The sequence below is a fragment of the Cupressus sempervirens genome, chromosome 1, assembly GCF_028749045.1.
Source record: "Cupressus sempervirens isolate cs-2001-9-10 chromosome 1, ASM2874904v1, whole genome shotgun sequence".
NCBI classification, from domain to species: domain Eukaryota; kingdom Viridiplantae; phylum Streptophyta; class Pinopsida; order Cupressales; family Cupressaceae; genus Cupressus; species Cupressus sempervirens.
Genome location: NC_143118.1, coordinates 106,014,267 through 106,027,173, shown reverse-complemented (window position 1 = coordinate 106,027,173; position 12,907 = coordinate 106,014,267).

Here is a 12,907-nt window from a genome sequence, read left to right as displayed (position 1 = left end):
TTATTAAAAAATTTAGCAAGACAAATGAAGCCATCAAGTGCTTTGAGCAATTATTGAAATCCCCTAGATCTAATAGAGATACATTAGGATTGGGCTACACAAGTACTAAAGAAGGAGAATCATCCAAAGCTACTAAAGAAAGGAACAACAAAGGTAAGAATTCCAAACCCACTTGTCATAATTTTGGTAAGAAGGGACATACTACTAATGTATGCAAGAGCAAGAATACAAATTAGAATTATAAGTCTAGGAACATCGTCCATTATCATAAGTGCAATAAACAAGGTCATTAGGCACATGAATGTAGAACCAGAACCATACATGCACCAAAATTTGAAGGATATTGCTACAACTATTAGTAGTATTGACATAGAGCCTTTGAATGCAAATCCAAGTCCACATAGTCATCAAAAAAGCAAACAAAGGTAAGAAGTTATGGAAACTCTTATGACTGGGATTACAACTTATTCAAAGGCCAAGGAGCTTGTACTAGCAAGATATGTTAGAAGACATCATGCACTTGATCAGATCATTAGAGATAAATCTAATGGAACAATTAGAAGAAGCAAATTAAAAGGTACATGTTTACTTGCTGAATATGAACCTAAAAGTGTTAAAGATACCCTAGAGAATGAAATTTGGATTGAAGCAACGAAGGAAGAGATAGGAAAAATAGAGAAGAACAAAACTTTGACTATTGTTCCTAGACCCGAGGATAAAAATGTAATTAGTACAAAATGGGTATTTAGAAATAAGCTAAATGAAGATGGAAAAGTACTAAGAAATAAAGCAAGAATTTTATGCAAAGGCTACTCTCAAGAAGACGGTATTGACTATGGTGAAACTTTTTCTCATGTAGCAAGACTTGAAGGTGTTAGAACTTTACTAGCATATGTAGCACATTAAAGATTCAAGGTATATCAAATGGATGTTAAATCTACATACTTGAATGAGGAAGTTTACATTGAACAACTAGAAGGTTTTGTAGATCTTAGCAAAGGAGACATGGTTTGCAAACTACAAAAAGCTTTATGTGGTCTCAAGCAAGCTCCCAGAGCTTGGTATGAAATAATTCATTAATTACTTGGCATAGATTGGTTTTCAGAGGACTAATGATAACAGTATTTTGTATATCAAGGAAGGGCAAGATAAGAAGATTGTGTTAGTAGAAATATTTGTTGATGATACTTTATTTATAGGAAATGATGATCTATGCAAAGCATTCTTAGAAGAATGAGCAAAGAATTTGAGATGTCCATGTTTGGTGAAATAAAATTCTTTGTTGGATTGAAAATACAATAGAACAAGAATGGTATCTACATCAAAAAATCTAAGTATATCAAGGAGATACTGAAGAAATTTGGAACATGGAAGATTCAAAACCTATTGGAATGCCTATGTCTACTAGACATAAGCTTTCAAAAAATTATGATTCCAAAGAAGTGGATAATACTACTTATAGATCAATGATAAGAAAATTACATTATGTAGTTCACATAAGGCTTGATATTTCTCTAGTAGTTGGAATAGTGGCAAGATTCTTAGAAAATCTTAAAGAAAATCACATGATGGAAATCAAGAGAATCATGGGGTATCTAAAAGGTACTAAAGACTATGGTTTATGGTACAAACTTGGAGGCAATTTGGACCTAAAATTATTTACTAATATTGATTAGGTAGGAAGTCTTGATGACAGAAAAAGCACTAGTGGTGGACCATTCTTTCTTGGTAAAAGACTAGTATCTTGGATAGGTAAGAAGCAGAATTATACTTCTCAATCCATAATAGAGGTAGAATATGTAGCAGCAGTATTCAATTTTTCTAACATTGTTTGGTTCAAATAACTATTGTCATGTATTGTGATAACACTAGTGTAATCAACATATAAAAGAATCTAGTGATGCATTCCAAAACAAAGCATATTGCTATAAAATATCACTTCTTAAGAAAATTGGTGCAAGATAAAGAAGTGAGATTTGAATATGTGAATACAAAGGACTAGATTGTAGACATATTCACCAAGTCATTACTTAAGGATGCATTTATGTATCTAAGAGGTAAGCTAGGGGTCATTTCCCTATTTGAAATTTACTAAATAAAGTTTAGTGAATGCATCAATTAGAACCTATTGAAGAGAAATCAGCTAGTGTAGAATTGGCAAGGGCATATTGCAAATGAATCGATACTTAAGGTACATTGGAATTTATAGAGTTATTATCTTTGGGATGTGTTGTCAAAGAGGGAGAATTTTACTGTCATATCTTTGAGAAATTTTTGGAATCAGAATAAAATTAGAAACCAAAGAGGGAGAAGTCTTCTAAAAGATGAAGTATGCTGAAAGAGGGAGAAAGTTATGAATGAGCTTGGTAACAGCTATTGTAGACATAATTTAGTAAAAAGGAAAAGCTCATACTAACAGATGGAGTTCTCAAATCCAAAATTTCATTGTGCTATGACATGTTGTGTTGCCATCAATGTCAAAAAGGGAGATTTTTTGATATAATTGGTTAATTGTGTATTTTATTTGATGTTACACAAATGTCATAATCATTATTAGTCAATATATGCCAAGCTCACTCAGGCAGAGAAGATAGTTCTTAGTGTCTACCAAGCTCACCCAGGGAATGAAGGAAAGTTGGATGGAACCAATATTAATCAAGCTCACTCAGTTGCCAAAGGATTTTCATAAGTTTGTAGTGTTAATCAAGATTCTATTGGTTAATGAAGGAAATCACTTTAGAGTTAGTTTCTACTAAGCAGGGTCAACTAGCAAAGGATTTTCCTATTTTATTATCTATTGATTTCAGCTAACTAAGGTGATAATATCAAATTATTGTAAATTGTATTTGAGCTGACTTAAAAAAGTGAAAAGTATAAGGTCAAGTTGTGATTTCAAATTATGGTAGAGTGTGTACAAGTGAGTGCAAGAGAATGTGCAAATTATGGTGATGTGATTGAAGATCTATTGGCAAGAAGAAGAAGTGAATTTGAAAGATAAGTAGAATATCCTTGTAGTGCAACAAAGTCATATTCAATCAAAAAGGATCAAGTAAAAGCCTAAATAGAGATATGAAATCAGCAATCAAGTTGCATTCAAATCAAGCCAACTCATTTTTACTCTCTAACCATTATAGCAGTGATCTAAATCTCCTAACAGAGTTAGCTTAATAGCTATTTGCAAATCCTCTAACAAGGTGGCAATTCTATTGAATTGTTCTGAATACCTCTAACTAGGCCACTCCTAACATGGTGATTAAATCCTTTAACAAGGTCACACCTAATAGTGTGCTTTGTATCATTTAACATGTTTGGCTCCTAACAAGGCTCACTTTATAAGTGTGAAAATTAGTAACTAGTTACTATTGGTGGTTTTTCCCAAATTGGGTTTCCACATTAAATCGTGATGTCAAATGTGTTCATGTTATTTTTCTTATGTGTTTGAAACTAAGTTAAAGTAATGTTAATCACAAATAACATCTAATGGTTCTTAAGTTAATATTTTACCAAGCTAATCTAGCTACTACCGAGTTACAACATTCTGAGTATTTATCGAGCTTCAGTGGTATTCAATTATTTGTTTGCATTTTTTACAGAAATCAAAAGGGATCTATGATTTATTTTTGTAGTAACTAATTCACCCCTCCCTTCTCAATTACTCCTCTCATATTTCCAATACACCAAATATTTCTACAAATACAATCTTCTTATCTAGTCCATCCTTTATATACAAATTACTATTATTATCAGTCCTTTGAAAACCAATCTTGACGGGGACACAACCCAAGCATAGAAAGGATGCAACAAGAAAGGGAGAATTTTATTAACTATGAAAATATGCTAGCACACTTAGTGCAAAGAAAAAGACTCCAAAACATACCCTATGGGCTTACAATAGCATAAATCTGGAGATAATTTCTTCTCCTAGTACCTTCTCTCAAACTCCACTCCGAACTGCCTTTTACAATGCCAAAAATGTCCTTAAATAGACCCCAAAGGGTTAAGGATTAGGAAGACATTCTAGAAAGTGCTAGCTGGCATCCACCACCAAAAGGGAAGGCTCCATAAGTCACTTTAGAAGCCAGTACAAAATTAGAAGAATCCATAAATGGTAACCAAACTTTTGGGAGGCATAACTTTTGAACCGTAGCTCCGATTGATGAGCAGTTTACATTTTCAAAAAGCTCTCAAAGCACTCTATAGCCCTATGGACCAGTTTCACTCATCCCCCATTTTTTGTCCCTATATGAGGTCATTTAATGCCTTGAACCTGACTTTGAAGCATTCTTAGGAGGTCTCCAAAAATTGAAAAACTATGATAACTTTCAAATCGTGCAACCTTTTGACCTGATTCATTTTTTGAAATGTTCTAAATTACAATTTTAATCCTCCCTCCAATAAACACCTTTTGATTCACCATAATTATTTCTCAATTATAAAGTCCTATTTTTTTAGCATTTACACGTATCCAAAGGTGCTTAAATACTCTAACCCAGAACACTGATAGTGGAACTATGAGAGTTGGAACCTTTATTTGACCCAAATGGGTATCCAAAAATGAAAACACATGAAACCAAAACTATGTTTAGGTACAATTTTTTTGGGTGACACAGGATTTCCCTTATACCTCTGGATGCTCCTGCATCACAAGATTATAGACATTCCTCCTTTTCCAAGAGGGGTTGAGTTACCTAAGTATGATAAATACTTTGGAACTACAAATCCCCAAGATCCTTTGTGAGAATTTGGTACCTTGTCTATGGAATTTATGCATAATCAAACATATCTCATGCTTCTATTTCCAAGAAGTCTAGGTAGTAAAGCTATAAATTAGTTTTCATGCTTTCCTATGGGTATCAAAACATTCAATGAGACTCCAAACCTATTTTTCCAACAATACTCTCACAACATACAATACCTAGTTAACATTTGAGACTTGTGTAACGTTAAATAGAGAGTTGGGAACCTTTCCTCACATTCCTTCAGAGAGGGAGACAACTTTACACCAAATACTCATATAAAATCTTTAAAACGGAAAAACTTGATATCTTTATGGATAATCTTTTACCTAATTTTGGTTATAAAGTTCAACTTCAAGGTCCATGCACTTTCAAAGATATGGTCACACAAGCTATTTGAATATAGAAATTCATGGTCAAAAAGGGTGAACTAACACTTCAAAAGGACACTAAGAAAAGATCCACCTCTAATAAGGACAAATCAAAGTATGTGAACAAAAACTAAGAGGTTGTGCATGATGGAGTTGTTCACAATATTACTTCTAAACCTACTAAGGTACCTTTCAATCTTACAGACAATCTCAACGCATCCAATAATGTTAAGAAACCTCCTTCTAACAATAACACATCTAGAAAAAAACCAAAGAACACCTCTTGGGTCTCACACCCAAAATGAGAATATACACCTCTTGGTGAACCTTTGGATATGGTCTACAAGATCTTGCTACAAAAAAAGCTCATTTCTCCATTAGATAACTCTCATCCTTATGATCCTCAACCATGACCACCATGGTGGAACAAAATCACATTTTGTGAATATCACCAAATGAAGGTCAGAAAAATAGCTATTGCATCAACTTTCATAACAAATTCTAAGACTTATTTGATGATGATGACATAGTTGTGGATGGACATAACAAGAACACAGATCACAAGGCTTTCAAGGAGCCATTCCTATCTTATGAAAAAGGAGAAAACTCAAAACAAAAATCTCATAACAAGATCAACTATATGTATTCTAATGATGACGACGAGATAGCCCACGTGGTTGAACCTATAGATGCTAAGTACTCTGACGTTATCACCATCAAGGGAAAATAAGACAAAATTAAACCTAAGACACCATTTTTCTTAAGGGTTCCTTTTTCCAATACATCTAGCAATGAACCATCACAATCTTGTGCTAATGTTGTTACACATTCCCATGCTAAGTTGGTTCTCAAAGGCCATGTGCCTTCTACTCTTGAGCTAGAATAACACAAGGACAAACCCCTTGCTAGTCCTTTTGGAAAAGGAACAAAACTTGCAACAACTTGTGTGGCTACTAGCTAGAGTATCCTCGATCAGTTACAATGAAGTAATGATCAAATCAAAATCTTTGAGCTTCCCAAAATCTTGCCAACTCATACGAATATTCTTAACAAATCCCTCACTGAGACAAATGTACCTAAAGATCTTGATCTTGAGAGGTTCCAATATATGGTAGGTCATCTAACTTCACCTTACTATATGTCCTTCTCTAAGGAGGATGAAAATTCACTAAGTCATCTACATAGTCAACCTCTATAGATTAAGGTTATGATACACTAGAAATTTGTCCATCATGTGCTCATTGATAATGGAGCTAGTTTAAACATTGTCTTTGCTACTCTGCATAGACAATTAGACAATTCTGAAGAGTCCATCGATCCTTGTCATAAGATAACTATCCAAGCATATGATTTAGTTGAGCAAAAATATTTAAGCCTTTTTGTATTGCCTCTCTGCGTTGGTCTTGTAGAAAGGGATGTCACTTTTTGAGTCCTTGACATCTCCTTGTCTTACAATATTTTTCTAGGAAGACCATGGATACATGAGATGTGAGCTATACCTTCCATTTACCATCAATGCATAAAATTCCCATTTCATGGCTCTAAAGTCACCATACCTACAGGTACTAGCTATACATGTGACATGTTGAAATCTAGTAAAAAATTTGTACCTTCTAATAGGAACTCTATAGACCATCATAATAACAAGTTGAAGCAAATTGAATAGTCAATCAAACTAAACAAAACTGGAATGGGTGAATATCACATAGAATAAGTTTTGTCTCTGACATCTCTTCCTATTTCTCCCTGTCATTATGGGAAACCATCTAAGGTGAAGAGACCATTTGTGTTGACACCTCAAACTAAGTACGATGGTACTTTTTTTTTGAAGATATTATACCTCTTGAGGAGGAAGCTATAAAATAGATCTATTGCTACATGGACCTACAAAGAGGAAACTCTAGTTGACCTCATAGAAAAATCTCATGAAATTACTCCTGAGAAGTATGGTCCTAGTCCAAGACTCATGAAACACTTTGGTTACAAGGGGATTGGTCCTATTATATGCAACAAAAATGCTTTGATTGATCCTATCAAAGTAATAGCTAGAAGGAATCAAGACACCTTCTAGTCTAGGCTTCAAGAAGATTCCCTTCTATCTAGGGATTAAAAAATTCATAACAGAACCTAAGATTTCATCTAAACATGAGTCACAAGATGAGTCTATTTACCATGGAGACAATGTTGATGATGAGGATCCTTATCCTTATCCAATTCCTGATGATTTGGCTAAATTCTTTATAGAATGAAATGTCTTTGTACCACATGTCAGTATAATGGATAGTGATAGTGATTCTTCTAATGGTACTATTGATTCACATCATACCCAACAAGAATAAGGAGAGTCTAGTCATTCTTTACACATTGAGTACCTTTTTAAAAATCTAGATGATGAAGGAGAATATGTTCCTATCACTATTGGGGAATTCTATAGTCTTTCTCTATGCAGTACAAATTCTTGAGAATATGAATTCAATGCTCTCTCAGAACAAAACAAAAAAAGACATAGATTAAGTTCATGTCTATAAAAATATCCTCAAAGTAGGTGAATCATCTAGGATTAGGTTAGATGAGTCCTATCCAACTAGTTTCCTTGAGTATTTGATTAATGACATTAATGCTCAAAGTTGTTCTAGGTTTCAAATTGCTTCTTGAAGAATTTAATGATTATATTGTGAATGTGATCAAACCTACTACATCTCTTTCACTCACCTATCCTGAGCTCATAGATTGGAATTCCAATGCATCTAGTGAAGTCCTCACATTCGAGAATGACTATGCTCTTGCCTACTACTCAAACACTGTCAAACTAGTAACATCTTCCACTAGTGAATAAAGAATCAACATGACTGAAGATGACATCAAATATCTTAGTCATACAATAAAAATGAAAAGCAATAGAAGGTCTAATGGTTAAAACCACAATGTGGCAATGTTAGAACCTAAAAATGTAAAAATAAAAGATACATCCAAGGGTAAAAACCTCTCTTAGGTGTCTATGGATGAGATATTTGATGCACTTCCTAGTGATTTTTAGGAAATATCATCAGCATTGATAGAGCCAACACAATTGATCAACTTGGGAATAGAGGAATAACCTCACATGATACATCTTGCATAGTTGCTATCTCCAAAAGAAAAAGAGGAATTCATTTCTTTCTTCTAAGAGAAAAAGATAAACTTTGCATGGACATATTCAGACATGCTAGGATTAGATCCTGATCTCATAATGCATCACTTGTCTATTGTGCCAAGAGTAAAACTAGTCAAACAAAAACTTATGAAATGCATCCTCATGTTTTATTGCTTGTCAAAGCTAAACTGGAAATGCTTCTTAAAGATGGTTTCATCCATACTATTGATTACACTAAATGGATATCAAACATCATTCTAGTCTCAAAGCACAACAAATCTATTAGAGTCTATACAAATTTCTGTGATCTAAATTTAGCATGTCTAAAGGATGATTTTTGGCTCCCTAACATTGGTATGATAGTGGAAATGACAGCAAGATATGAGATGTACTCACTCATGGACAGATTTTCTAGTGATAATCAGATCAAAATTGCACTAGATGATTATTAAAAGACCACTTTCACTTATACATGGGGAACTTTCTATTGGAACATGATGCCATTTGGCTCAAAAAATGCTGGTGTTACATATTATAGAGTAGTTACTACAATTTTTCATGACATGATGCATAAAAAAATGGAAGAGTATGTGGATGATACTCTAGTTAAGAGTGCAAAATGCAACACTTACCTTCAAGATTTGGGACCTATCCTAGATCGCATGGAGAAATTCAGTCTGAGATTCACAAATTACTTGGCTACACCGTGTCTACAAAAGGAATCAAGATCAATCCAAAGAAAGTTCAAGCAATCATGGACATGCCTCAACCTCATAATATCAGTTAGATGAGGGGATTACAAGGAAGACTTCAATCCATTTGCAGATTCATCTCACAACTGGCAAATAGGTCACAACCTTTTATAAAGACTACATAATGGTGTGCAATATAAGTGGAGCCAAGATTGCAATCAAAGTCTAACACAAATAAAGAAATACTTTGCTAATCCACCAATCTTGATGCCTCCTATTCATGGGAAGCCTCTTATTCTATACATCTCAGCAACAAAAACATCTCTAGCTATCATGCTAGCTCAAGATTACAATGATAACAAGGAAAGAGCCATACTATCTGAGTCACACACTGATCTCCTTTGAAAATAATTATATTATCATTGAGAAGGCTTGCTTGGTAGTCATCTTTGCTTTCCAAAAGTTGAGACACTACATGTTTACCCATACTATGTGACTGGTTGCTAAAATTGATCCACTGAGATACTTACTCAGCAAGGTATCTCTAACAAGGAGATTGGCTAAGTGGGTCATGATCTTGAACAAGTTTGACATTCAGTATGTTGAATGGAAGGCTATCAAAGGATAGGCAATTACTGATCAATTAGCAAAGGCACCCATGTAGAGTCTTCTTCCACTAAACATTGATTTCCCAGATGAATCAATTTTGACACTCACACACCAAACTTGGGTGATGTTCTTTAATAGTTTATTCACACAATAGGGATCCATTGTTGGGATATTGTTTATCACACCACAAAATTATTCACTGCCTAAGGCATACAAGATTTTGTTCCCTTATACAAACAACATTGCAAAATATGAAACTCTCATTAATCGCCTGAAGATGGTAGTTTAATGGAGAGTAGATCAATTGAACATCTTTGGTGATTCACAACACATAATCAATGAGGTCAATGATCTATATTAGAAAAAAGATGAGAAATTGATCCCTTATAAATGCATGGTGGATGATGTGAAGAGATAATTTGCTCACATCACTTTTCATCAAATTCCTTGGGCAAACAACAAAGCAGTTGATGCCATGGTTACTCTTGCTTCCATGTTATAGATGCGAGAGAATGATCTTCAACGTGAGTTCTTTGTGGAAATGTTATTCTACCCTTCCTATAACTCTCCTCAATCTCAAATGATCTATTCCATTATAGGACATGATTCATCCTACTACAACCATATAACTCCTATCTATGGGACCAAACCATTATGAGCAGTCTAACCTAGAATGAACAATGTCACCTTATCCATAATTCTTCATGGTATGTTATTATTATTGACAACTTGTTTAGGAGAGGTCTCAAAAAAACACATCTTAGGTGCCTAGAACCTGATGAGTCCAAATGTGTGTTAATTGACATCCACGAGGGCATTTGAGGATCTCAATCTAATAGCTTGAAACTAGCTCCTAAACTTATTAGAGTTGGTTACTATTGTCCAAATATAGATCAAGAGGCAATCAAATATGATAAGTCCTACAAAAAATGGCAGCTCCATGGGAATCTAATTCATACTCTAGCTAGGGATCTCACTCTATCTATCACATTGTAGTCATTTCAACAATGGGCCTTTGATCTTTTGGATCAAATTCACCCAGCTTCGTCAAATGGACATAAGTTCATTATTACAGCTATAGACTACTTCACTAAGTGGGTAGAGGCAGTGCCTCTCTCTATAGCAAATGGAAAAATTATAGCTCTATTCATCATGAATTACATCATATGTAGGCATGGTGTACCTTCCTCCATTATTACTGACAATGGAGGATAGTTTAAAAATAGGGACCTTAAGGAGTTATGAAAAAAGTTGTGAATCACACAACATTGGTCTTCAATCTACTACCCCTAGGGTAATGGTCAAGTAGAGGCATCCAAAAAGGTGATCCTTAAGATGTTGCATTGCACAATTAGAAAATTTAGAATGGACTAGCACCTTTAGATTAATCTAGCTCTATGGGCATACAAAACAAGTATTAGAACTCCAATGGGTATGATGCCCTTTGATTTAGTATATGGAGTGGATGTTTTTCTCCCTATTGAGGTTGAGATTCCTACTTTAAGAATCTCTGTGAAGGGCCTCATTACTGACAATAACTACAAAATATCTCAGCTTCAAGAGTTAGTCTTGTTAGATGAATGTTGGTAAGTGGCGTGTGATCATCTTTGAGAAATAAAAAAGTTAAGCCATGTGACTTCCAACTAGGTGATCTTGTTTTGAAAGAAAACCTTAAGAATTAGCAACAATGGATACAAAAAGGGAAGTTCAAACCCAACTAGCTTGGTCCATACATAATCACTATAATATTTGGATCTTAGGCTTACCAACTTTCTATAGTCAAGGGAGAGGTTCTCAAGGACCCTATCAACACTCTTCATCTGAAGTGGTTCTATGGTTGATTGAGTTCCAAAAGCTTTGTATATATATCTTAAACATCCTAAAAAAAAGTCTAAAAATTACAAAAAAGTCCTGAAAAAATCATTACCTTGGTGAAAAACTAGCAATAGGTGCCTTGGTAATACCAAAAAAATTTAAAAAATCAAAAAATACAAAAAAGAGGAAAGGAGAAAAATATGAAAAAATTAAAAAAATAAAAATAAAAAATTCCATTAATGAAAACCTAACAAACAAGCATCATGGTAGAATAAAAAAGAGTTCCTACCAAGAAGTGAAAACTTGGTAAATAGGTGCCTCTTATTTCACATGCTATCTTGTAGTTTTCCTCTAACTTCTAACTTCCTCTACAGTTGCTTTCCTGCTTTAGTTTTCTGCTTGCTCTCATGTATCCATGGATTGAATTGTGTCATAACTTGGGGGCATCATCCTACTATGTCGTAGGAATGTCTCATTTTAGTCACCAATTGTTCTAACTATGTTTGCCTACTATTGCTAGTGTCACTTTGAGATTCCTCTCATGGAAAATCTCTTTCACAAAAGTCACTAGTTGTTTTAATCATGTCTTCCTACTACCACTAGTGTCACTTTGAGATTCCTCTCATGGAAGATCTCTCTAGCATTAGTGACCAATTTTCCTAGCTGTTTCTATCTTCTATCACTCAATTTCCCACTAAGGTTTCTCTTATTAAATATTACTCTTTGACTTTAGTCACTTGCTATCCTAACTATGTCTATCTACTATTGTCACCCTATTGAAGAGATTTCTTTCATATGAAAATCTGAACATTAACACTTGACATCAATCCTATAACCTTAAAATCGACCTCAAAAGAATAAATTTGTTTGGGATATGCTGATCTTTTCTTTGTTTATTTTCATTTTTCTTTATCATGTCTCTTCGAGCAACTAGATGATGTGACTTTTGATTAAGAGAAGTGTGGACTAGGGGATGATCTTTTCTTTTCTTTCTATTTTTGGTTTAGTTCTAATGATTTGAAGCATCCATATAAAGAGGAGTGTCCACTATAAGAGCCTCCATCTCATATTGGATGGCCGTGTGTACCTCAACTCCTCTTATATGATTAAATTGGTGAGGTTGGTTCTTCTCTTTTCCCACTAGAATGAATTGTCTATGCTACAGTAAATATTGATACTCACCCTGTTAGTGAATGTATAGGCCACTGTGAGTATATCTAGCACACTTCTATCTCAGCTTATGAATGCATGAGTTATTGCAATTAGAATACTTACTGATTACTTACAATAAGAAGAATCTCTTTGTGTTTGGTGTGTCTGCATGCAAGAAACATTTTGGTCATCCTAGCATTTATGCTCTGATGTTTATGTTAACTTGCTACATTAAAGGGACAAATGTTCTAGTCATTATGGTTTCTTGTGCATCAAATTCTTACATTTAATCCTAACAAAACTAGAACATATTTCCTATTCATACTTCCATGATTGCAATGCCATTGGGAATTTTTTATATGCTCAGTGATGATAATTGTTGAAGCTTGGTAACCAGAC